This window comes from Amphiura filiformis, chromosome 14 (assembly GCF_039555335.1).
Source record: "Amphiura filiformis chromosome 14, Afil_fr2py, whole genome shotgun sequence".
NCBI lineage: Eukaryota > Metazoa > Echinodermata > Ophiuroidea > Amphilepidida > Amphiuridae > Amphiura > Amphiura filiformis.
Window position 1 is genome coordinate 33654052 of NC_092641.1, and position 24684 is coordinate 33678735.

The window sequence follows — 24684 nt, forward strand, 5'->3', positions numbered from 1 at the left end:
GACTTCCCACCCAAGTTGTGTCTTACAGGCAAACGGTCCCTCGTCTTGGGCTTGAATTACTCTTGTTGGTTCCAGAGCCTTTGGGACATTATTTCCTATCAAAAGTTCTACCTTGTCGTTAGGTTTCATCTCTGGTATATTAATCTCTTGTAAGTATGGCCATGCCTTTAATGCATCTTTGCCTGTTATGATGTCATCTTTGGTTACAGGTATGGTATCCTGAATATATGTGTCAGGTAGTTCTATGCGATTTTCACCACCAATGTCTGAGACAATCAAGTTGGCTATCTTGTTAGTGTCTATGCACTTAGTACCATTAATGGTCTGCACACGAATCCTTGTCTTTGCTCCTGTTGCGGACAGTCTGTATTGGAGGCTCTTTGTACAGAATACTGCTGTACTCTTGCTGTCTAGCAGTGCATAGGTATTAACTTGTCTTCCGGAGTCCGGAGAATACACTGTGACTGGCACCACCGACAGCAAAGAGCTTGCGCCGGCCCTCGTAAGGCCACACGCCATGGAGGCATCAGCAGCGTTATCTGGCTTCCTTTCTCTGTGTAAAATTGTAGGATGCATTTTCATACATGTTCTACACTTCAGTTTTTTCTTGCAATCTTTTGCCCGATGAACACCCTTCTTCAAGCATGCAAAGCAGAGGCCTTTCCTCTATATCACTGCATTTCTCTCTTCATATGGTTTTTTGAGGAGTCCTTTGCAATCTGATGTGTTGTGTGATTTGTTATCACAGTCATAACACCATTTCGGGGGTGATTCCTTTGCATCATTACCACTTGATTGTTTACTATCCTCAGTGGCATGTGTGGAGAAGTTTAATCTTCTTTTGTTGGCTTTGAATGGTGGATTTTTACTCTCCTTGGTAGTACCTTGAATATTCCCATAGACAGGATTAGACACAATTCTCATCTGCCTTTCCACAAATGATACGTAATCTTGAAACCCTGCCATGCGACCTTCCACTTCCTGTATGGTATCTACTTTAATTCTCCATTGATGTCTAATAGGGTAAGGAATCTTCTCAAGCAGCACCTTGACTGTAGCTGAATGATCTATCTCATTTAGACATTCCAAATTCTTCATGGTATTTAAATATTCACCCAAGAATATTGCATAACTTGACCACGCCTTTGCATCATCACGCTTTACCTCTGGCCAACCTCTAGCCTTTTTCTTAAAGGCTTCCGCTATCACAACCTTATCCCCAAACTTCTTCTTCAAATGCTTCATTGCTTCTTCAAACCCTTTTGGGCCCTTGCTCAGGTATCCTTTCACCACATGATTGGGTTCACCACTGGTGTGTTGGTCTAAGAAATACAACTTATCCATCTCATTATCAGTTTTTGCTTCTATGCAATACCTGAATGACTCAATAAAGCTACAATATTCTAGGGGGTCACCATCATATGACTTCATCTTTCTCTGAGGTAATGATGCATGTTTACTTCAGAATTGCTGATGCCAAGGTACTTAACATTTGGTTTTCAGATGACACCGGTGGCTTCTTATCGTCGCATTTTACCTCTCTATCTATTCCACCTATATCATCTTCTTCTATTTCCACATTGTCATTCACTCTACTCATTCTGTTGGCTGAGTCTTGTGGAATGGGGTCTAACCATGGATTCTGGTCCACAGTACTTGTGTTTCTATTTATGACTTGATTCTTGTTATCTTCACTACCGGTAAGTTGACTTGAAAATACTGCGGTAGCTTTTGTTGTACTGGATTCATTGGGCCATAACTTATTTCCTGCGGTGGCTGTAGTTGCACCGGGTTCACATATGCTTTGTGTCTGGTCCTGCGGTTGCCATTGTTCTACCAGATGTATTGTGCTCCGGTCATGTGGTTGCCCTTGTTGTACCGGATTCAACCTACTGTGAGTCTGGTTCTGCGGTGGCTGTTGTTTTACCATATTACTATGAATCTGGTCCTGCGGTGGCCATTGATGTACCGGATTCAATCTACTGTGAGTCTGGTCCTGCGGCGGCCATTGTTTTACCATATTACTATGAATCTGGTCCTGCGGTGGCCATTGATGTACCGGATTCAATCTACTGTGAGTCTGGTCCTGCAGTGGCCATTGTTTTACCATATCCATGTTACTATGAATCTGGTCCTGCGGTGGCAATTGTTGTACCGCATCCACATTGCTATGAATCTTGTCCTGCGGTGGCTGTTGTTTTACCATATCCATGTTGCTATGAATCTGGTCCTGAGGTGGCCATTGTTTTACCATATCCATGTTACTATGAATCTGGTCCTGCGGTGGCAATTGTTGTACCGCATCCACATCGCTATTAATCTTGTCTTGCGGTGGCAAATGCTGTACCAGATTCAACATGTTGTGAGTCTGGTCCTGTGGTGATTGTTGTTCTACCAGGTCCACTACGCTCTGGTCTTTACCATTTTGTTGTTGTGTAGGTGGTGGTCTTATTACCTGTTCTTGTTGTAGTGAGTTTTTCACTGGTTGTAGTTCTGATGGGTTTTTCATTAATTGTTGTGGGGTTTTCACCATTTGTTGCTGCGCAACTTTCTCTAGTTCTTGCGATGGAATTTTTACTGGTTGTTGATGCGAAACTTTCACTGGTTGAATCTTTTGTTCAGAAACTGGTTGCCTAGAACTATGTGCTGTTTGTACCTCTGCTGCTCTTATTATCGCTTGGCGATGCTTTCAGCAAATCATACTACCGGTATCGGTATCATTATCCGAGACACTATCTCTTTCTGAGTAGTAATTATCTTCATATAACTTTGTAACAGCTCTTGCTGCTTCTAACTCTACCTGTATTTGCATCTGCTCTTGTTTATATGCTTCATCTTCTAATTTCCTTTGTAATTCTCTCATATTTTCCTCCATTTCATGCCTTTTCTTCAAGACTGTGGCCTTTGCGGTCAACTCTATTGGGCTATTCAGAAATTAACGGCACCTACCCTAAAGAAGGCATGGGATTCCCAATAAGTTTGAGTTTTCCCATGTCTTCTTTAGGGGTAAAAAGCCGTCCTCAGCAATTGCGAGCACCAACATGCGAGGGGGTATACACCCCCCACCCACACACACATTTGAACATGAGAGTCCGTGATCATTATTTTTAGAATCCAATTAAATATTCATAGCTGATTGATCATTGATTATCGGTTATCGACTATCGATTAACACCATCTCAAACACTGCTTACCAGCGTGCTAAGGTACCCTGGACCAAAACAAGCATATTTAAAGCACAGTACTTTAAATATGCTTTCTAAACAACATTCAATGTGCGACATTTGGAGCGACGATAAAGTACCTTTAAAGTACAAATAAAGCACAATGACCAGAAAAGTACATTTAAAAGCATACTGAAAAAAGCACATTTAAAGTACTGTACTTTAATTGTACTTTATACCAAACAAGCATATTTAAAGTACTGTGTTTTAAATATGCTTTCTAAACAACATTCAAAGTGCGACATTTGGAGCGACGATAAAGTACCTTTAAAGTACAAATAAAGCACAATGACCAGAAAAGTACATTTAAAAGCATACTGAAAAAGCACATTTAAAGTACTGTACTTTAATTGTACTTTATACCAAACAAGCATATTTAAAGTACTGTGTTTTAAATATGCTTTCTAAACAACATTCCAAAGTGCGACATTTGGAACAACGATAAAGTACCTTTAAAGTACAAATAAAGCACAATGACCAGAAAAGTACATTTAAAAGCATACTGAAAAAAGCACATTTAAAGTACTGTACTTTAATTGTACTTTATACCAAAGAAGCATATTTAAAGTACTGTGTTTTAAATATGCTTTCTAAACAACATTCAAAGTGCGACATTTGGAAGCGACGATAAAAGTACCTTTAAAGTACAAATAAAGCACAATGACCAGAAAAGTACATTTAAAAGCATACTGAAAAAGCACATTTAAAGTACTGTACTTTAATTGTACTTTATACCAAACAAGCATATTTAAAGTACTGTGTTTTAAATATGCTTTCTAAACAACATTCCAAGGTGCGACATTTGGAACGACGATAAAGTACCTTTAAAGTACAAATAAAGCACAATGACCAGAAAAGTACATTTAAAGCATACTGAAAAAAGCACATTTAAAGTACTGTACTTTAATTGTACTTTATACCAAACAAGTATATTTAAAGTACTGTGCTTTAATTATACTTTACACCAAAACAAGTATATTTAAAGCACTGTGCTTTAAATGTGCTTTCTAAACAACATTCCTATGTGCAACATTTGGAACGACAATAAAGTACCTTTAAAGTACAAATAAAGCACAATGACTAGAAAAGTACATTTAAAGCATACTGAAAAAAGGCATTTTTAAAGTATACTGTGCTTCGAGGTTCCATACCATATACCAGTAAGCTTATAATTATAAGCTTACCACATATGGAGCTTATCAAAGTATTGGTAACACAAGTATGTTCACATTCAAGCATACATTACCAGTAACCATCTCCTGTAATCAAGCCTGTATTTGTAAGTCCATTAAGTCCTTCATTTTATATAAATATGAACAGTTTTATACATCCATTGCAATATGCAACCTTAGCACAATATGGCGTTGGTATTTTTTCAAATCTAGAAGGATAGTCATGTGACTTGTATATGTAAACATCACATGACCATGATGGCCACATTAAAGTACATTTAAAGTACACTGAAAAGCACATTTTAAGTACTCTTACATTGCTGACAATACCGGGGAAAACCAATCCAGGTAAAGTATACATAAAGTACTGATAAAGTATATTTAAAGTACACACTGATGTTCAAAATTTGGTTAAGTCCAAAATAAGCACAACTAAAGTATACTCACTGACACTGGGAAAAAAAGTAAGTCCAAATAAAGTATAGTTAAAGCACAAAAAATTTCCCATATTTATCAAAATATTCATAAAGTATAATTAAAGTCATATAAAGCACATTTAAAGTACCTTTAAAGTAAACAGTTTTTCCAGGATATGAAAAATAAGCACATTTAAAGTACACTTTATATGTACTAATTAACAGAAAGTACAGTTAAAGTACCCATAAAGTACAGTTAAAGTGCCCATAAAGTACAGATAAAGTACATTTCTAATGTGCTTTATTTGGTCCAGGATAAGACTGTGATGAAATCCGTAGGCATGATACTCTATGCACTACTGCTGGCTATGATCTGACCTCATTGTTTACGAGGTCAGATCTTAAAAAAGATTAAGATTTTCCCATGTCTTCTTTAGGGGAGAGCCAAAAATATCTGGATACGCCCATTTCTTTGGTCAATGCCCTTTCTCTTTCTGAATATCTACTTGATGCGTGGCTAGATGCACGACTAGATGCACGGCTCCTTATTGACTTTGATGCTGAACATTGTGAGGCACGATCTGAGTCTCTTGCAATGAAGTCTCTTGGTCTTACAGTAGGGCTAGTACTAGTAGTAGGTTTCGATTCGTCATGGCCGTAAGTCATACTACTACGCCACCTTTCCACCTTTTCATGATGGCTTATCTCGCTGGGGGTATCCCACGGCACCCTCAACCGTCCATAGTCGGCCAGCCTGGTTTCTTTACCCCCGGGTCTTTACCATTTCTCTTCCTTTCTGGGAGTTGCTCTGCTGGCCTATCTTCTTGTAGCAATTCACCACCAACAGCCCCATATACATCACTTCCACTACCATCTTTGCTGCCAGACATTTTTGTAGATTCAAGACTGTTTATGATAAATCTTGCTGTAGTTTACTAGGTACATGTCTTGTATTTCCTTCTTGTCCAACACCGTCTGTGCCGCACAACACCACAACAGCGCCCTCTATAACTCTAGGGAAAATCGAGCGTGACCCATGTACACGTGTGGCTGTCAGTTCATGAAAACTTTTTCCATAAAAACAATTTAATCCACTTTATCGGGGTATTTGAGGACCAAAGCGCCTTATTTCGATGCAAATAAGATGATATTTAGTATCTAGAAGATGTCCTTAGTTCATTTATTGGTAGCCATTACACTTGGCAAGATCCTTCATGGTGAATTTCTCATTTTCTTTGTAAGTTTTAACTGGAATGTAGAGCCTTTTTGAAGCATTATTTCTCTACCGGGCAAGCCTATGTAATTACCGGTAAACTAAAATTCACCTCTCGTTTTAACTCCTTCTCATACTGCCAAATTACTCAACTGGACGATGCATGTATCTTTCATCTTTCATTTAATGTAGAAACAGCAACACAAAGTCTCAGGATTCAGTATTTGTAGCTATTTGTAGTATTTTTGTAGGTCTTTTGTAGGTTAAAACTTAGTAAGAGATCCAGGTAAATACAGCTTGCTCCAATTCACGAGTGGCCAATCAATCGAACTTGTATCGATCTATCAAATATGCAAATGAGCCTAAATTAGGGGCGCACAACCAGAAATTGGCACCAACATTAGGGGTTTAGGTGACCGTGGCCATAGACATATCCACCTAGACCTATGACTGCCCATCCCTGCCCGTGGCAGTAGGTGAAGCCACGTATCCAAGGTGATTTTGGTCGGGTGGTCGGACGCGGAGAAATAAGCGTTCATGTCTGGAGAAAAAGACGCGCTCGTTTGCATGATTGTTGCGCCATTATCGCTCGCGTCAAATGCAACATGTTCCATAGACGCGAACATATCTGCTTGCTTGCGTCCGGGTATGCGTCCTTGTCAAAGTCGTTGCTAAGCAGTGTCGGCTTCACTACGCGAACCAAAGTCATAGGTCTAGGTACTTGTTTGTCTGGGACCGTGGCCCTATTGGCTAATGCACAAATTTAGATTTTCTTTCTATTTAAATAATATGTTAAAGCTTATGCCCTGTAGATTACATTCGGTTCTTGAGATATGGCCTGTCAAAATGGCGCGAAACCAAAACAAAAAATTGGCAACAACTTTCTTTTTATTTTCTATATTTGCCAAGTCCAGTTGCCAGATGATTTTATGCATGAATTATGCAAAGTAAAGATTTCAGATACAATTAAAAGAGCTATGGTACTGAGGCATGGTACATGGGTAGAACACACACTATACTACAAAATTACGGTTGCGATTTGGCAAATTTCAATTTGCATAATTAATTAGGGCCACTTATTAGAAAAGTTGATTAGGGCCCTAATTAATTATGCAAATGGAAATTTGTCAAAGGCATCCATGGGTTTTATATCTTATTTTGTAGCCGATCTGAACATTTTACTTTGTATAATTCTTGCATATATAATTAGAAAATAAGGCCTACCTGACAACATTGCATAACAAAAATAAAAGAAATTTGTTGCCAACTTCTTGGTTTCAGCGCCATTTTGACAGGCCATATTTTGGTAACGAATATCCGATTAAAATAAAATTTTCAGTCTTGTAATCAGGAGAGAATGGACTCACATATTTCAATCGGACAAAAATCTATATCCAATAGCGTTACTTTAAAGCTAGCATTATAAGTGTCTCCTTAACTAATAACAAAAGGTGCCCACTGGTATCTTGGAGGCATTGTCTTTTTTAAAGACATTTCTTGTTTTGCTTGATACGCATCAAATACGCATAAATTATGCAAATTAAGTACTTAATTAGCATATTTTGCGATCTAATCAGGTCGAGAACATCTGGCCACGCTATTCCCCACCAAGTTACGTCACTGTACCCCATGCGGATCTCCAGATAACCCCAGATACAGTTCCACAAAGCGGATTTCTTCAGATTTCCAACCATATTTGTAGAAGCGTTACGCATAAATTATGCAAATTAACAACTAAATGCGCATACTTTTCGGCGAAAAACTAATCAGGTGATCAGCAGATGTGTATCATAGCTGCCACCAGGTTTCGTTACCATGCGCCCGACGGATCTTGAGATAGTCTGTCCACAAACTCTGCTATCAATTTGCGCTGATTTTCGCATAAATTATGCAAATTAGCTATGTTCATTTCCATATTTTTCACCGAAAAACATACGGGTACGGAGCAAACTTGGATACCCTTCCTCCCACCAAGTAGCATCGCCCTAAGTCCAGAGATGTCACAGGCTGACCCAAAAAAATCCTGAACGTGCGAAGCGAAGCTCTCGCGTAACACGGCCGGGGGGTCCGGGGGCCCGCTTAAGGGCCCCGGTGGGGAATCCAGGGCGAAGCCCGTCAAAGTCGAGGGGCAGCCCCCTCAAGCCAGATGGTTTCTGCACATTTAGGACCACAGTAAAGGCCATTTCAGATGGTAAAAAGAATAGTTCAAAGCTCCTGGCTTGTTCTACCATGGAGGTATATAAATAAATGGAGAATGATCGCCAGAATTCTAATTAAAAAAGTAATTCCAAGTAAAAAAGGTAAGCCAAATGTGCCTCACATTATAAGCCAAAATGGGCATGGTAATATTGCTACAGGTAAAGATACTGCTGACTCATTTAATCAATTCTTCACCTCAGTTGGTGAAGAACTTAGTAAACAATTTGATAATATTGATATCATCTGCCCATGTAATGATGGGAAAAGTAGTATATTTCGATGTAACCATAGTGAGAGTTTTAAATTCTATTCTGTATCCTATGATTTTGTATATAACCAAATATGTAATATGGATAATAATAAGTCACCAGGTTTAGATAAATTCAATGTAAAACTGCTCAAATTGGCTGCACCTTATGTGTCAAAATCACTTGCTCATATTTGTAACATTTCTTTAAACAGTTCCAAATTTCCTGATGAGTGGAAGAAAGCCAAAGTCACTCCAATTTTTAAATCTGGTGATAAGAATAACGTAAGCAATTACAGGCCGATTTCTGTCTTGCCAATTATTTCAAAGATTATTGAAAGAACTGTTCATAACCAATTATATGATTATCTTTGTAGTAGAAATATTCTTTCGGATTCTCAATCTGGTTTTAGATCCAATCATTCTACAACAACAACTTTACTAGATGTTCAAGATTATATTCTTAATAATATGGACAATGGTTTTGCAACAGGAGTTATATTTTGGATTTAAAAAGGCTTTTGATACGGTAAATCATGAAATTCTAATTAATAAACTTGCTGACTATGGTATTAAGGGTAATGAACTTGGTTGGTTTAAATCATACCTAAGTAATAGGGCTCAAGCTGTGCATGTGAATTCTTTTCTGTCAGATTTCAAAACTTATAATACTGGAATTCCTCAAGGCTCAATCTTGGGTCCTCTGCTATTTATAATTTTTGTTAATTGTTTACCTGATGTTGTAACTTGTAAGACAGTAATGTATGCAGATGATACTTCTCTTATGTGTAAAGCAAAAATGCTGATGACCTAAAAATGCAACTTGAATCTAACCTAAAAACTGTTGCTAACTGGTTTAAAGCTAATAAGCTCACATTAAATACTGATAAAACTAAGTTTATGGTTTTTGGAACTGATCATACGCTTAATCATCACAAGGACATAACTCTCACATTTGATGACAAAATTATTGAAAGAGTTGATGTTTTCAAATATCTTGGTATTAAGTTTGATAGTAATATGTCTTGGTCATCACACATTGATCATGTATCTGGAAATATCTCCAAGAGAATTGGTGTTGTAAAACGTGCTAAGTATTTCCTTCCTCATAAAACCTTAGTTATGCTCTCTAATGCTCTTGTAATTCCACATTTCGACTATGCCAGCAGTGTTTGGTCTAATTGTTCTGCAACCAATCAATATCAGCTTCAAGTGCTTCATAACAGATTAGCTAGAACAATTCTCTTTGCTGATATTAGAACACCAGTAGATGACATGTTAAATTCTTTAAATTGGATTAAACTTTGTGATAGATGGTCTAATCACATGATTATTCTTACCTTTAAATGTATCAAAAATATGTGTCCTGACTATTTATGTAATCAATTTGACTTTGTCCATAATGCTCATGATCACAAAACAAGGAGTCATTCTTCTAACACATTGATCATGCCTAAATATAATTCTAATAGTGGTAAACGTACATTTATTGTAAGAGCTGCAAATTTATGGAATAACTTACCACCATCATATCGTATAAACCTTGAAACTCTGTCTTTGCATCAATTCAAGACGAGCATCATTATTTCTGCTAAATCATAATCATTTATTATCATATTGTATGTATTTTTGATTTATATCGTTCATGTACTTGAGATGCATTATTTTCTTTCTTTCACATTATTATTCATGTTCTTGTATATATTTTAAACATCATGTTATTTTGTAAATATTCTGTAAAAATGTTGTAAATATTGTTGTATGAGGGCCTGCTTGGAAAGCAGTGCTTGCCACTGAAGTAGTTTAAATCCCTCAATAAAGATTTCACAAATCAAAAAAAAAAAAAAAATCTCTTAAGTGGAGATTATCCCGTTACCTCTATTCAATGAGTCATCAAACTTGAATTGACCAGCCACTTCAGCCAAGCTATTGATCTCCACGATGGTTATGAGCCTCTACCATGGTTCATTGATTGTCACTCCCAAAATTTCCTCATAGGAATTGACCCTACATTGACCCGTACCGGAAGCCTTGTAAAAGAGACTGTATAATGACGTCAGCTAGTCAATCAGCTAGTTCAAAGTCACCAGTTTTGATAGTTTATAGTTTCAATGTATGATCGTGCGAAAACCCGAAGAAATTCGGATGTTCTGTTCTCAAGTTATGAAACTGTTTTCTACACTAGTTGTGCCGTAACTTGACAAATATACTTAGTTTTCATGTTCATATATTTTAATCTTTTAAGGGGGTCTGATGGAGTTCAAATATAGTGCAAATGAAAGCAAAACGTTTTTACCTTCCGATTGTGAAAAAATTATGTTGGGCCAATTTGGGCCATTTGAGTTCTGAGCGAGCAAAATTTACGGAAGTACTTGAATTCAAGCAAAAGTGATGATCAGACAATCTTTTCTAGAGAGAAATTGATATACGGAATGTATAGGCCCTACATACTTTGTTTAAACAGTTTCTCATAGTTAAGTGTATGATAATCGTGATTTTGGTTGAAGCTTCGGGTCAAATTGATTGAGTGCCATGACGGATATGTCATGTTATTGTTTTTAAACTTTAAATTCTGTATTTTCATGAAATCGTATAGGCCGCCTAAATCATCATCATTAAACTTCTCATTGTATAATAAATAATTATCAGTATTTAGGCCTAAATGATTATTAATATTATTAGGAGGCTATCATTTTCTTTGGAGGAGGGGTTCCAAATATACGGGGGGTCATAACTTTTTGGAAAAAAAAGTCATAATTCAATTTTTCATGACCAAAATGTAGGGAGTCACAAGATGACAACAGATAAGGTGTTTTTTTTCAAAAGACTGATTTCTTGATGCAATTTAAGCACTCAATTTTTGGCGAAAATGAGATTTTGATATCAAAATTTTATGAAACATGAGCACTTTCCAATAAGTATAGGCCCTAAACTTCATTTTACCCCATTGAAATCAATGGCCAGTGAAACAGACTTCACAATGTAATCAGCTTAGCATAATCAATATAAACCTGAAATTGCCTATTCAACAATAATTGGTCATAACCAACGTAGTACAAAAGAGGCTTGGCTGGATCATTCTCTATTTATTTATATACCTCCATGGTTCTACACTTTAAATAAAAAGTGCTTCCTTCTTCCAGAAAACATGCTTTAAAGTTTTCAGTTTCCTATACTTTTATGTACAAGAGACACTCTTAAAAAAAGTTTTTTGGCTTTATTACATGGACAATATGAATGATGTTGATATATGTGAAGCAGAACGATAAGACAATAGGGCCACTCCAAAAGCGAAAAAAAAATTTAAAAAAAAAAAAAAATTTTTTTTTTTTTTTTTTTTTTTGAAAATCCGAATTTTTTTTAATCCCCAAAATCCGGAAATCCGGATAAATCCGGAAATGTGACATCTCTGTAAGTCTTACGGTTCCCCAGATACAGCTCTGGACAGACACACATACATCCATCCACACACACATCCACCCACATGTACCCTCCTACATCCACACCCCCACACACACGCACGGACAGACAGAAATAGTGATTACTAAGTCCCATCCTGAACAAAGTTCAGGCGAGACAAAAAAGGGGCAAAATGAAGGTTTTGTTTTGGAACACCCTGTACAATACATTGAAAACAGAATCACACATGTAATTATGATTGTAATTGGTGACTAATAATAAAGTTAAGCAAATAATTTACAATGTCACGCGGTAGCCGTGACCAGCAAGTTTTTTAAAAAAAAGACTGATAAAGAAGACTAATAACAGATGCTCCTGCGAGACTATATTTACACCTAACATTAAAACACTTGACTTCTATTGTTCGATGTTATTTTTCGCTGGGTACAAAATGTGGCTAAAACCATGCTAAATGTTATTTACAGTCCCAGGTGTAATATCTTGACAACTCATTAATTCAAAAAGGGCCACCAATCCTACAGTCAATCATTGTTCGTAATAAACAAATATTTTTGCTTCCATTTCACGCGGTATTTCATAGCGAAAATTAGTGGCAAATCATACTGATCCAGAATTTTTAGACACTGCTACAGGTCTACCTGGTTATCACCTTCACACTACTTTTTCAGATTCACTTCCAATTATACCCTATATAGCAATTTCTGAAATACCGTACATACAAATTCCGAACCCCATTCGCCAAAAAATCAAGTTTTTCACAATTCTTTTGTTCTTTTCGGACGACACATCAATTCATATAATAAATATTGTACATTGACACGCTTTTTCACAGCTAAAGGCATTGGACTCCTATTCAGGGGACTGGAGTTCGAAATCCGATGACCAACTTATTTATTTTTTTTTTACAATCTTTTATTAAACAATTAATTTTCGTTCATCAAGGATAACATAATTTTAAACATCTAGTGCTATTGTGATATTATTTTTTTTTATCAAAGCAAGATGTTTTATTCTCAGGGAAATTGTTTATTATATGAAGAACCTATTTAAAAAAAACACCACTCACAGTGTCATACAACATCATCAATGATAGAGACCAGTTCTATGTATCCATGTACTGTAGCCGTTAGCGAACAAATAATAAAACAAATCTGAATAACACAAGAAACTACATCAGGATAACAATACTAGGATATATGCAATAGAGGCCCTGCATGAAATTATTGATTGGCTCCAAACAAAGGATTTGAACCGGTGTCCTTCACCGTAGTTATGGCAGAGTACAGTCCATTCAATCAAATGTTGTCATCAACCTATTTGATCGTAGTGCGGGTTATGTGTGTGAGACGAACTGTCACGGTAGATTGCAATCATGCTTTTGTTGAATGCATTTGAGTAGTCCGCCATATTTACGGGATGATACGTCACATGCAAGGCCTCTATACCACATCACTAATTGCAGAGTCATTCTCACGTCGTGTTCACACGGTCAGACATTATCATCATTAGTCGGCTCCGGAGCAGGCCACTACAAGCTTTCTCCAACAACTCCGATCAATAGTAATTAAACAATTTAGTTTGGCTGCAGCAGTGTAATGAAAGACTGTCTTGAGATAATTGACTGCTAGGTTGGACGAAATTATGTGCTCAGGTGTATCGAGGTGGAAGCTGAGCATAGATGGTTTATAAGAGAATCGTTTCTTTAGCCAAACCTTTTAATATGTTACCGCTAATATGTCAGGCTGACCGTGTGAACACGACTTCATTGAAATAAAATTCTGTCCTACCACGGCCCAATTCGCATGATTAAATAGGACAATAAAACATATGAATGTTGTGGAATCGATCTAGAGACCTGTGCACTCCAACATGGCTGCCATTTCAATTGTTATACCGTTCAAGTTGGTTTATTGCATACACTCTTTTGGTGTGAAAAATTATTGTTCCACTAGTATGGAAGGCCAGCAGGGACAAAAACGTATCCAAAGAGAGACAACCAAATATGGAAGGCCATTAAAGTCATACGTAAAGACAAATTAGCAAAGCGGCAAAAATACCCATATGCCTATTGAAAGGAGGGACTGTCCCACCACCATGACCACAGACACACGGAACCCCCGATAGAGAGCAGGGCTTGAAGAACGAGGGAAATTAAAACCACAAACCGCAAAAGACCGCCAACAACCGCCGCTCAATAGGGATGTCAAACTAGATTGCCCCGCAGGGCTAAAAAGAACCACAAACCGCGAAATATGGATATCCAACCAGTTTAAAAGACAAATTAGCCACCGATAGAGGCCAGGGCCTGAACAAGTTGAGAAATTAAAACCAAAAACCGCCGCTCACTAGGGATATCCAACTAGATTGGCCCGCAGGGCTACAAAGAACCACGAACCGCGAAATTTGGATATTCCAACAAATTAAAACCACAAACTGCGAAGACAACCAACAACCGCCGCTCAATAGAGACATCCAGCTAGATTGCCCATGAGGGCTTCAAAAAAACCACACAGCGCAAGTATAGTTATCCAACAAGCTTAAACTATAAATTAACCCCGATAGAAGGTAGGGCATAAAGAATGAGGGAAATCAAAACCACAAACCGCGAAAGACCGCCAACAACCGACGCTTAATAGGGAAATCCAACTAGATCTATAAATCTAAATAACTATCAACCGCTAAATTTGGATATCCAACTAGATTGCCCCGCAGGGCTACAAAGAACCACAAACCGCGAAGTATAGTTATCCAATAAGCTTAAACTATAAATTAACGCCCGATAGAGGGTAGGGCATGAAGAATGAGGGCACTTAAAACTACAAACCGCGAAAGACCGCCAACAACCGCCGCTTAATAGGAAATCAACTATATTGCCCACCAAGAGGGCTACAAAGAACTATCAACCGCGAAATTTGGATATCCAACTAGATTGCCCTTGCAGGGCTACTAAAAACCACAATCATTAAAACATAATTATCTTGCTAAGTCGTGGCACTTAGACGCTTCCGTAGCAGCATTGCTACATAGTTTCAATTTGAAGTAAATCGGACTGACTCTGTGTCTCGCTGGCATCGTCAACATTGGGTATGTGTTGTTCACATTTACATTTTCTTAGTTGCCTTGAATAATTAAAGTATATTAAAATGTATATGTATCCCAATTAACATTACAGTCACGCGGTAGCTGTGACCAGCAAGTTTTAAAAATAAACGGCTGATAAAGTTTTATTAAATTATTTACTGTCATAAATCAAGGATAACATAATTTCAAACATCTATTTTTCGTTTTATGGAGTACTTCAGAACCCGATGACTTTCCAAGCTTAGAGCTGCTTGGCTACATTCATAAAAAGAACGAAAATCCACCAAAAAAACGTTGACAACGTAAAAAAAGCAGCAAGTTTTAAAAGCCCCCACCTCGGCTCACTTTTTGAAACTTGGCCCATTTTGAATATCAACAGCAAATCAGTGTTTTTAACGTTTAAACAATAGCATCATTGACATTACCATGCCTACTTGTTATTTGTTTAATTCAATCATTGGTCATGAACTTAATAATTATTATCAAACAAAACATATAGGATCGATATTGGCCAAGAACAACATACATTGTAATAACCTTTCTCATCGTTCCAGAATGCTAACAACTTAATATCGCATCGGCACATTAAAGATACATAACACTTCTGGAAATGTTTTAAGTTGATAATTATGACAAAGATTAAATCAGTATCTTTTACAAATGGGACCAAGTTTCAAAAAGTGAGCCGAGGTGGGGGCTTTTTAAACTTGCTGCTTTTTTTACGTTGTCAACGTTTTTTTGGTGGATTTCTATCTACATGGTTAGGGATACATACATTGTTTTTGCTATGTACATCTGCACCAGCTTTCAGCAACACATCACATACTTCTTGATGTACCCTCCTGGCAGCTTTGTGAAGTGGAGTTTCCTCGTCCTACAATACATTGAAAACAGAATCACACATGTAATATTTTAAATGTTGAATAGATTATAATTGTTTTATAATTTAAATTGGTGACAACTAATAAAGTTAAGCACATACTTTTACAGGGTTTTTTTACATTTCTATCTAGGGGACTGTGATACATACATTGTCCTTGCTATGTACATCTGTACTCAGGTGTTTTTACCTCTGCAGTACAAAATGTTTCTAAATGCCTTCATCTACAAGCAATGCCTAAAATTGGCAACGCAGATGTAATAACAGGTAGGAGCAAACTTGGATAGCTCCCCAGGTTAATTATGCAGATGCTTGGTAATCTTTTGACTCGCGTCCAACAACCAAATACTTGACTTCAAATGACAAATTAGTGCACAAAAGGATACACTTATAAGATGAAACGTATCTTCTTTTATTACTAGTATCTGCACTTAGCTTTCCTTTACATATCGAAGTCTTTATATGTTGAACAAGCGGTAAAAGAATGTATTTTACCGAGAGCATCCTATAACAACAAACAATTTTTCAACATGGCAGCCTCGATCCAGTGAAATCACACATGCTGGTTGACAAGTTAAGTTTAGCTTACTTCAAGGGAGCTCATCACATAAACAAACATGCCATATAGGAATGCAATGATTAAGGATGGACAACACTTAAACAAACTTTGATTTAGGTAAATGGCATCAACATAACTAAAAAAATAAACTTGGTGGTCCTCTACCGACCGACTTTAATGATCTTGGAAATCTGGGAAAAAGTTTTGAGGGGAAAAAAAGACTTTGAGAAAAAACATTGTTTTTTTACAGACATTTTGACATTCTGAAAAGATTTGTGTGCAATTTCTTCTACACCATTTTAAAATATGAATGAAGTGATGCAGTAATAAAATATCCCAATTCACACGTATTTTAGGCTTTAATTATTAAGCCAATTAAGTCTCTTACATGTTTTGGCTATGACCTTCAAAAATCCATTATCAAAAAAAATCCACCGACTGACACTGTCTTCCACAGGGTGGTTGAAGACAACCAAACAATATTTTAAGCCCAATGGTGATCAATATGGAGAACAGAAAACTCTTCAGAAAGTAAAATTGTGCAAAGCCTAGTATGTGTCCCCTACAAGACTTATGTAATGTGGTAAGCATCCTTTCATTTCCTCTTTATGCCAAAATTCCAGAGGTACAGAGCAGTTTCAGAAAATCTGCAATTTTACATACTGCAGGAACAGTAGGTTACAGCTCACCCATCAATCTATCAATTACAAACCATGCAGGCATACATATCACACTAATTATCAGTGATTATATTTTAACATCACTACCAAAACAAGTACAAACATTCTCCATATAATGCTGCTATGATGACATAATGTATCTGCACACTACAGCCCAAATGAGTTTGGGCTAAAACTCCTACAAATGCACCGTTTTCAACAGATTTTTATGCTAATTATGAAGGAGATGTATAATTTCAACCAAATCAACAAGTTAAAAATATATCCCTTAGAATAATTTCATAAGAGCAAATATAAAAATCATAAACTTAACCACAAAAAAACTTATAGTGAGATTCACTAAACCCCAACCCCTGCCTCAATGTTTGACAATCGGTCTTATAAATGAATATAGGTGGTGGGTTCATATTTTTATCACTAACCTGAGCGCAAATGATTGTTATTAGCCCAAGTTGTTAATAATAATAAGCGCAGTGATTTATAATGCGCTACGCACAGGCACAACGCCTAGACGTTAATCCACAAGCCTCAGCACACTTTACAGGTTGTCGCTGACCACTATGGCCCCACATAATTCCATCAACCATTAAACAACAATTCAGGGACTTTGCTGCTTCAAGAGCGCACACTCAAGGAAAATTACAGGTTTGTGTAGAAATAGTAATATGAAACAATTAATTACAGATTACACTAGGATTACTGACAAGAGCCAAACTATTATTGATTTAATATTTGTTTCATGTCCGGACCTTGTTATAACATCAGGTGTACATAGTTTAGGTCTTAGTGACCACTCATTAATTTATGTTGTGCGCAAACACAAACAAATTAAACTTCCTCCAAAAACTATTAAGTCTAGATGTTTTAAGAATTTCAATGAAATGGCCTTTATTAACACTATAAAAGATATTGATTGGAACCAAATTACTTGTATTGATGATGTAAATAATGCACTTAGTAAGTGGCAATCTTTATTCAATGAAGCATGTGATAAGCATGCACCATTTAAGGAGAAGAAGGTAAAAGGACATCTCCCTGATTGGATTAATGGGGATTTTCTGCATTTATGTAAAGACAGGGACTATTATTTTGCTAAGGCACATAAAACAAATGATCAAGCGGATTGGGACATGGCAAGGATGTTAAGAAATAAAGTAAACAACATGAGGTACTATCTCAAGAAAAATTATTGTAATGAAGCTGTTACTAACAACATGCATGACAGTAAAAAATTATGGAAATCAATTAAGAAAATAATTCCAAGTAAGACTGTTGGTGCTCCTAGTGTAGTAAATTCTGATAGTGGTCCGACAAATTCAAGTGGTAGTATTGCAAATGAATTTAACAATTATTTTACATCAATTGGTAATACACTTGGTAAGCAATTTGATAGTAAAACAAATGAAACTTGTCCATGTAACCATTTATATTGTAAGCAATACTGTACTGTAAATAAGTTTAAGTTCCTAGAAATAACCTCTGATTTTGTATTAGAACAAATATGTAGTATGGATAACAACAAATCACCTGGATTTGATCAATTTAATGTAAAATTACTCAAATTGGCTGCACCGTTTATTTCAGATTGTCTGGCCTACATTTGTAACTTGTCTTTAAGCAATTCTGTATTTCCTGATAACTGGAAAAAGGCAAAGGTAACACCTATTCACAAGTCAGGTGATAAAAATAATGTTGGAAATTATAGGCCAATTTCAGTCCTACCCATTGTGTCCAAGATTATTGCTGTTTATAATCAATTATATGAGTACTTAAATGATGCAAATATTCTCTCAAGTGCACAATCTGGTTTCCGTGCCAATCATTCAACGACTACTACTCTTCTTGATGTCCAAGATTTTGTTTTAAATAATATGGATAATGGATATGCTACAGGTATGATCTTTCTTGATTTAAAAAAAGCGTTTGATGTGGTAAACCATGATATACTTATTGATAAACTGAGCAGATATGGCATAAATGGTAATGAACTATTTTGGTTTAAATCTTACTTAAGCAACAGATCTCAGGCTGTTAATGTAAATGCTACTCTTTCAAAATTTGAAGATATCAATATAGGTATTCCGAGGGATCAATTTTAGGGCCATTGCTCTTTATAATATTTGTAAATTGCTTAGCATCCACTGTGGATTGCAAAATAGTCATGTACGCTGATGACACAACCTTGATTTGTAGAGCTAAGAATGAGGTAGATCTTCAAGCACATTTGCAATCAAACATGTGTAAAGTAGCAAAGTGGTTAACAGCTAACAAACTCATTTTAAATGTAGATAAAACTAAATTAATGATCCTTGGTAACAATCATATCATAGATAAATTTAGTAATGTAAATCTTATATACAACAATTGTATTATTGAAAAGGTTGATGATTTCAAATATCTAGGTGTTAAGTTTGATTATAATATGTCATGGTCCTCTCACATTGATTATTTATCTAAAAATGTATCAAAAAGAATTGGTATCATTAGGCGTTGTAGACATTTTCTTCCACATCACACTCTTGTTATGTTATCAAATGCTCTTGTAACCCCTAATTTTGATTATGCTAGTTCAGTGTGGTGTAACTTTTCTCTTGAATATCAAAGAAGGCTTCAGGTTTTACAAAATAGTTTAGCTAGAACGATTCTATTTGCTGATATTAGGACGCCAGTAATAGACATGTTAAACTCACTAGGGTGGATCAAACTAAGTGACAGATGGAAAAATCATATGCTTATTCTTACATTTAAATGTTTAAGAAATCTTAGTCCTTCATATTTATCATCTCAGTTTGAATTTGTTCATAATACCCATTCTCATGTAACCAGAAATCATTCGTCTAATACATTGATTGTTCCAAAATACAACACTAATTCTGGATTACGTACATTTCACGTCAGAGCTGCTCATATTTGGAACAGTATATCACCAATGATTCGAACTGATATGGAAAATATGTCTTTGAGACAATTCAAAACAAATGTTCTCATTTCATGTTAAAATGTGTATATTCTATGAATTCATAATTGTGATTGCATTTTTTGTATATCTTATATTGTATCACTTTTGTGTACTATTATTATATTATGTTTTGTATTGACTGAGGGCCTGCTTGGAAAGCAGTGCTGGTCACTGAAGTTGTTACCCTCAATAAAGAAAGAATAAACTAAACTAACCTAGACATACCACAAATAACCATCGCAACCAGGATCAGCTCCCCGAGTTTCGTACGGGTTACAAGTTGTTGGGTGTATTTATGAGCTTCATACACTAGGAGAAGTCAAATGGCGCCGTTTTCCCAATTTTGGCGTCGAAAGGCCATATGGCGTCAAAAGCGCCGTTAGCGTCACTTGGAGTCACTGGATCCATTTTGGCGTCACTGGCGCCAACTTGGCTCCACTGGATCCATTTTGGCGTCACTGGCGCCAACTTGGCGTCACAGGTTCCAATTTGGCGCCACTGGCGCCTTTTCAGCATCATGAGATTTTTTTTGGCGTCAATGGCGCTGATTTGGCGTCGGTTATTCTCCCGCATGGTGTTAGTGGCGCTAAAGTGGTGATCTGGTGCCAAACCTGCATCAATGGCCAATTCTAACATTGCAATTAAATTGAATAATGAATATTTTATTATTGTGACATTGTCTACCATTAATTGGTGAATAGACATCGTGATTATAAAATTAATATGCATCTGAGCATTGAAATCATCAACAACCGCCCCGGGCGGCAACCAGCATGCGTGGCATGTACCGTTGGATGTTGGTTTTCGAATGCACCCCTTAAAAAAACACAGTCCTTGATTAGCGCATGTGGAATGTAGGCTAAATTCCTGACCTTATCATCTGTATGTAATCACAAAATTACTAAAATAGTGATTCTGGACCTAAAAATTATTTTCAGTTATTTTCAAAATATCCTTTGGTAGTACATACCAGTACATGGTTCCACAAAAATGCCTAATTTTAGCCCAAAATGTATGTAAACAACAGATATACAGCAACTACTTGTGACTTGAAAAATGTACTAGATGTGAAGGTTTCCATTAATATTGAGTTCCTCTTTCAGTTGAAGAACCATTTTGAACAAAAAATATTGCAAAAAAAATATGGGTATTTTAAGAATCCTTTCCAATGAACAGTCTCATACCATTTATATCCAACAAATACTTAACCATATTACACATCAAAATAACCTCAATGGCTGTGCATTGATATTTGTACAAGGAACCCTAGGTGGAAATTGTCTTTTGATTTTGAAAGATCTTAATTTGTACCACCAAAATTCATTTTACTTTTATGGAAACAACTTTTTTGTAGAAAAATATTAGACTGTGAAAAATGTACTATGGAATTACATGATTTTTACTCCGAAATCACAGCTTCAGAAAACAAGATTTTTTCCTGTGAATATGATATAATTAGAAGAAAAAATTTATATCTCATTCCATGCATATGTTAACAATAACTTTCAAGTGGAAAGGAAGCTCGGGAATGATTTTGAATTTTTGAGGTCATGTCCTTGTTGCATGGAATCGCCCGTATACAAATATTGAATGTTTATGAGTTCAATGGTAAGAAAATTTTCATGAGGTGAAATATGGACTGCTCCATTCAACAAGGCTTTGCCGAGTTGAATGGAACAGTTCTTATTTCACCGAATGGAATATTCTTCCCATTGAACAAAAAAAAACTTTAAATATTTGTTTTATATAACTCATGGTCATTTTCACAGTAAAGGGTGTAACTTTTGATTTTCAGGGTCAAAATTTCAAACCACTTAAATATGTTACTGTTTACTGAAATCATGCAAAGAAGCAACTTAAATTCCAGTAAAATAAAAAAATTTGACATTTCCATAACATTTTGGTTAAAATCTAAGAAAAAATGTATTTTACATAAGCTCAGAAAATTATGACATGAAAGCTGGAATACATGTGAAATTACATTCCAAAGTAAGTCAACAGATATATGTTAAATTTTATACCATGTTTTGCTATGTTTGCAATTGCAGGTTTGAAATTTTTAACATCAAGTTTCATTTCAATGGAAATTTCCCAACCTTAAACATATTTTTTTTTTTTTAATTGGGTTCCTAAAATAATTTGAATGTCTAACTTCATGTACAAATACTACTTGATAAAAGGAACCTCCCAGCCAAGTTTCGCAGAAATTGGAGTTGTTTTTTAGAATTGGCAATTCAAGCGATTTGTGTTTCGGAGGCTTCAGTTAACAACACAAGTGATCATAAAAGCAAAATATTTGGCTAACTACTACAAGTTGACATGAAAAAATAGGTAAAAAATATCACGATTACCAATTTTCATGCTTTGCTTCTAAGTATTGAATTTCAGTTGTGACAAAAAGTAAATTGTCGCGTCACAGCAAGTAATTTTTTTTGTTTCGGAGGCTTCATGTTAACAATGGTTAAACATTGCAGAAGTAGTTTTTTTTGAAAAGAACACTGTGAGGATCATCTAAGCTGTTATTTTCTTGTGTGTATTGAATTAATGCTTCTATGCAGCAGATATTGTAGATTTATCACATTTAAATTTTTTCACCCATTTGTTAAGTATGGTGTTAACTTGCATGTTTGATATTGTAATTTCACTTGTGAATGTGGGAACTGGGGACCGTTGGGAATCTCTGTGGATGCTTGAAGTAGGCCTACATAAAGTTGTTGTAACATAAATGAAATATTTTAGTCCAAATGGTAGGGAAGATGGGAGATCCAGGATGCTACAAACCACACAACCCAGTGTTCACATACACAATATACAAAAACTTCAAGGTCCCTCGAGTCGTAGAGTTTGAATCTGGGTTCTCATCAATTTGGACAGGCCCAAAATCAAATTGTAAAATTAATGTTAAAATGGTTCATGTATTGTGACACTTTTTAAAACGTTCAAATCAACAGCAGGTAATGGCAAGTCAATCTTTGTAGGGCTGTCCACATCTTCAAATAAATGTGGGTATCATGGTGTTTGAGGTTTTGGCTGTTGAATATATCTAGCAGTTTGTGTTGATTTTGCTCTAATGTAATATGTCACTAAAAAAAACCCTAAATTTTTTTAAGTAAACATGGTACCAAAACCTACAAACAATGTAACATATGGTTGCCAATTTTTCAAAATTGCTTGGCTTGAGATATTGAACGGACTGCGGGCATACCGGGAATGAAATATTGTTTGCTAAATAAAATTGTTATTTATTTTTACGCCCTGGCGCTCGAATATCTAAAAGAATTGGGGAGTGAGGGAAGAGACACAAAACATTGTCTCTGATTATATTTGATGTGTGAGATTTTACTATATCATGGTGTGTGATATCATTACCTTGGCATGTTATTTTAAGTTAAAACTACCGTGATATGTGGGCATGAGAAAGTGCCTAAATTTGTGATACTCACGCTGAATGCATAAGAGAACCGAATAGGTGTCATTAAATACCAAAGGGGTTGCAAACTGAGCCCTCTTACATTCCCAACTAATTGTTGATGTTCCCAAAATTTAAAAATCTATACGTGGTATACTACATTTTGTCTTCCATCATGTGTGCCAGCTGCGTTGGGAGGGGTTCAGTTGAGGGACTCAGCCTTAGTTATTATGAAATTGAGGATGAACATTTCAATGATTTCAGTAATTATTGAAAACCCAAAATACATGCCTTTTACTTGTGTGCAAAATTTTCCTTTATCCCAACTAACTGAAATAATGCATGATACACATAATTGCTTTCCTTTTTGTTCTATTCTATTTATGCGATGATATTCTTATAATTCTACCAGTGAATCTTTATCATTACTATTGAACACAAAATATTGTTTTTGATACAAGTATTATTGTAAAACTGTGTTTGCTGCCCCCCAAATGAACAATTGACATGGCAAATCCACAAGTTACATTCATATACTGCCATCTTCTGATAAAGTAAACATTGCAACAAATGTCCAGGTTTCAGAGATCAATTTCTATTGGTGTAAAGTTTTACTTTTCTCCCAACCAAGCCCCTGTTTACATTGTGAAACAAAGCAGACTTTCTTTATAAGCAGATGTTTCTGCATTGATTACAATGAAGGTTCACCAGATACTGTTTTCCTGGTCCCTGGCAGTCTAGGCCTTCCTACAGTACAAGGCTCCAGACCCTTGAGATTCCCACCATTCTTTCTCGCTTTGATTATCTTCGCATTATGTTTGCTGTTGGATGTTTAATAAATACAATATTAGCTGGGCTGACTATATCAAGCTGAATACTCTTTCCTCCAGACAAGCAGTCAACATAGATTTCCGGCATTTCCATCGCAGCCGAACTGACGCTTTCCATAATTCCCTCTTTGTCGCATTTCCCAGGTTATGGTCCACCTTGCCAAATGATGTCTCCCGCGCCATTGTTTTTAGTTTGTTTTCTTTTTCACGCAAAAGCAGCGTAGTTGTATGTACCTTTATCAGTAATGTGGTTTTTTTTTTAAATCGCTTTTTTTATATATAATATCTTTCGTCAACGGGGTTATCGGAGACCCACTTCAAAGTGATTTAGTTCGCTATTAGGGAATCCGCCAGGGACCCCGTTCACTATTGTATTTGTGTTTATTGTTTTAAGG

The 24684-nt window shown here is 36.1% G+C and overlaps 2 long non-coding RNA genes across 2 annotated transcripts in view; one reads left to right on the forward strand and one right to left on the reverse strand.

Annotated features, from left to right (window-relative positions):
- Window positions 1-15843, reverse strand: part of LOC140169986 (uncharacterized) — a 30647-nt gene extending 14804 nt beyond the window's left edge. Inside the window, exon 1 of the long non-coding RNA XR_011861450.1 lies at window positions 15748-15843. This is a non-coding gene — a long non-coding RNA (uncharacterized lncRNA). The remainder of the gene's footprint in view (window positions 1-15747) is intronic.
- The window catches only part of LOC140169996 (uncharacterized), a 216157-nt gene extending 191884 nt beyond the window's left edge, over window positions 1-24273 (forward strand). The window contains exon 2 of the long non-coding RNA XR_011861451.1: window positions 23439-24273. This is a non-coding gene — a long non-coding RNA (uncharacterized lncRNA). The remainder of the gene's footprint in view (window positions 1-23438) is intronic.
- Window positions 24274-24684: the final 411 nt, after the last annotated feature.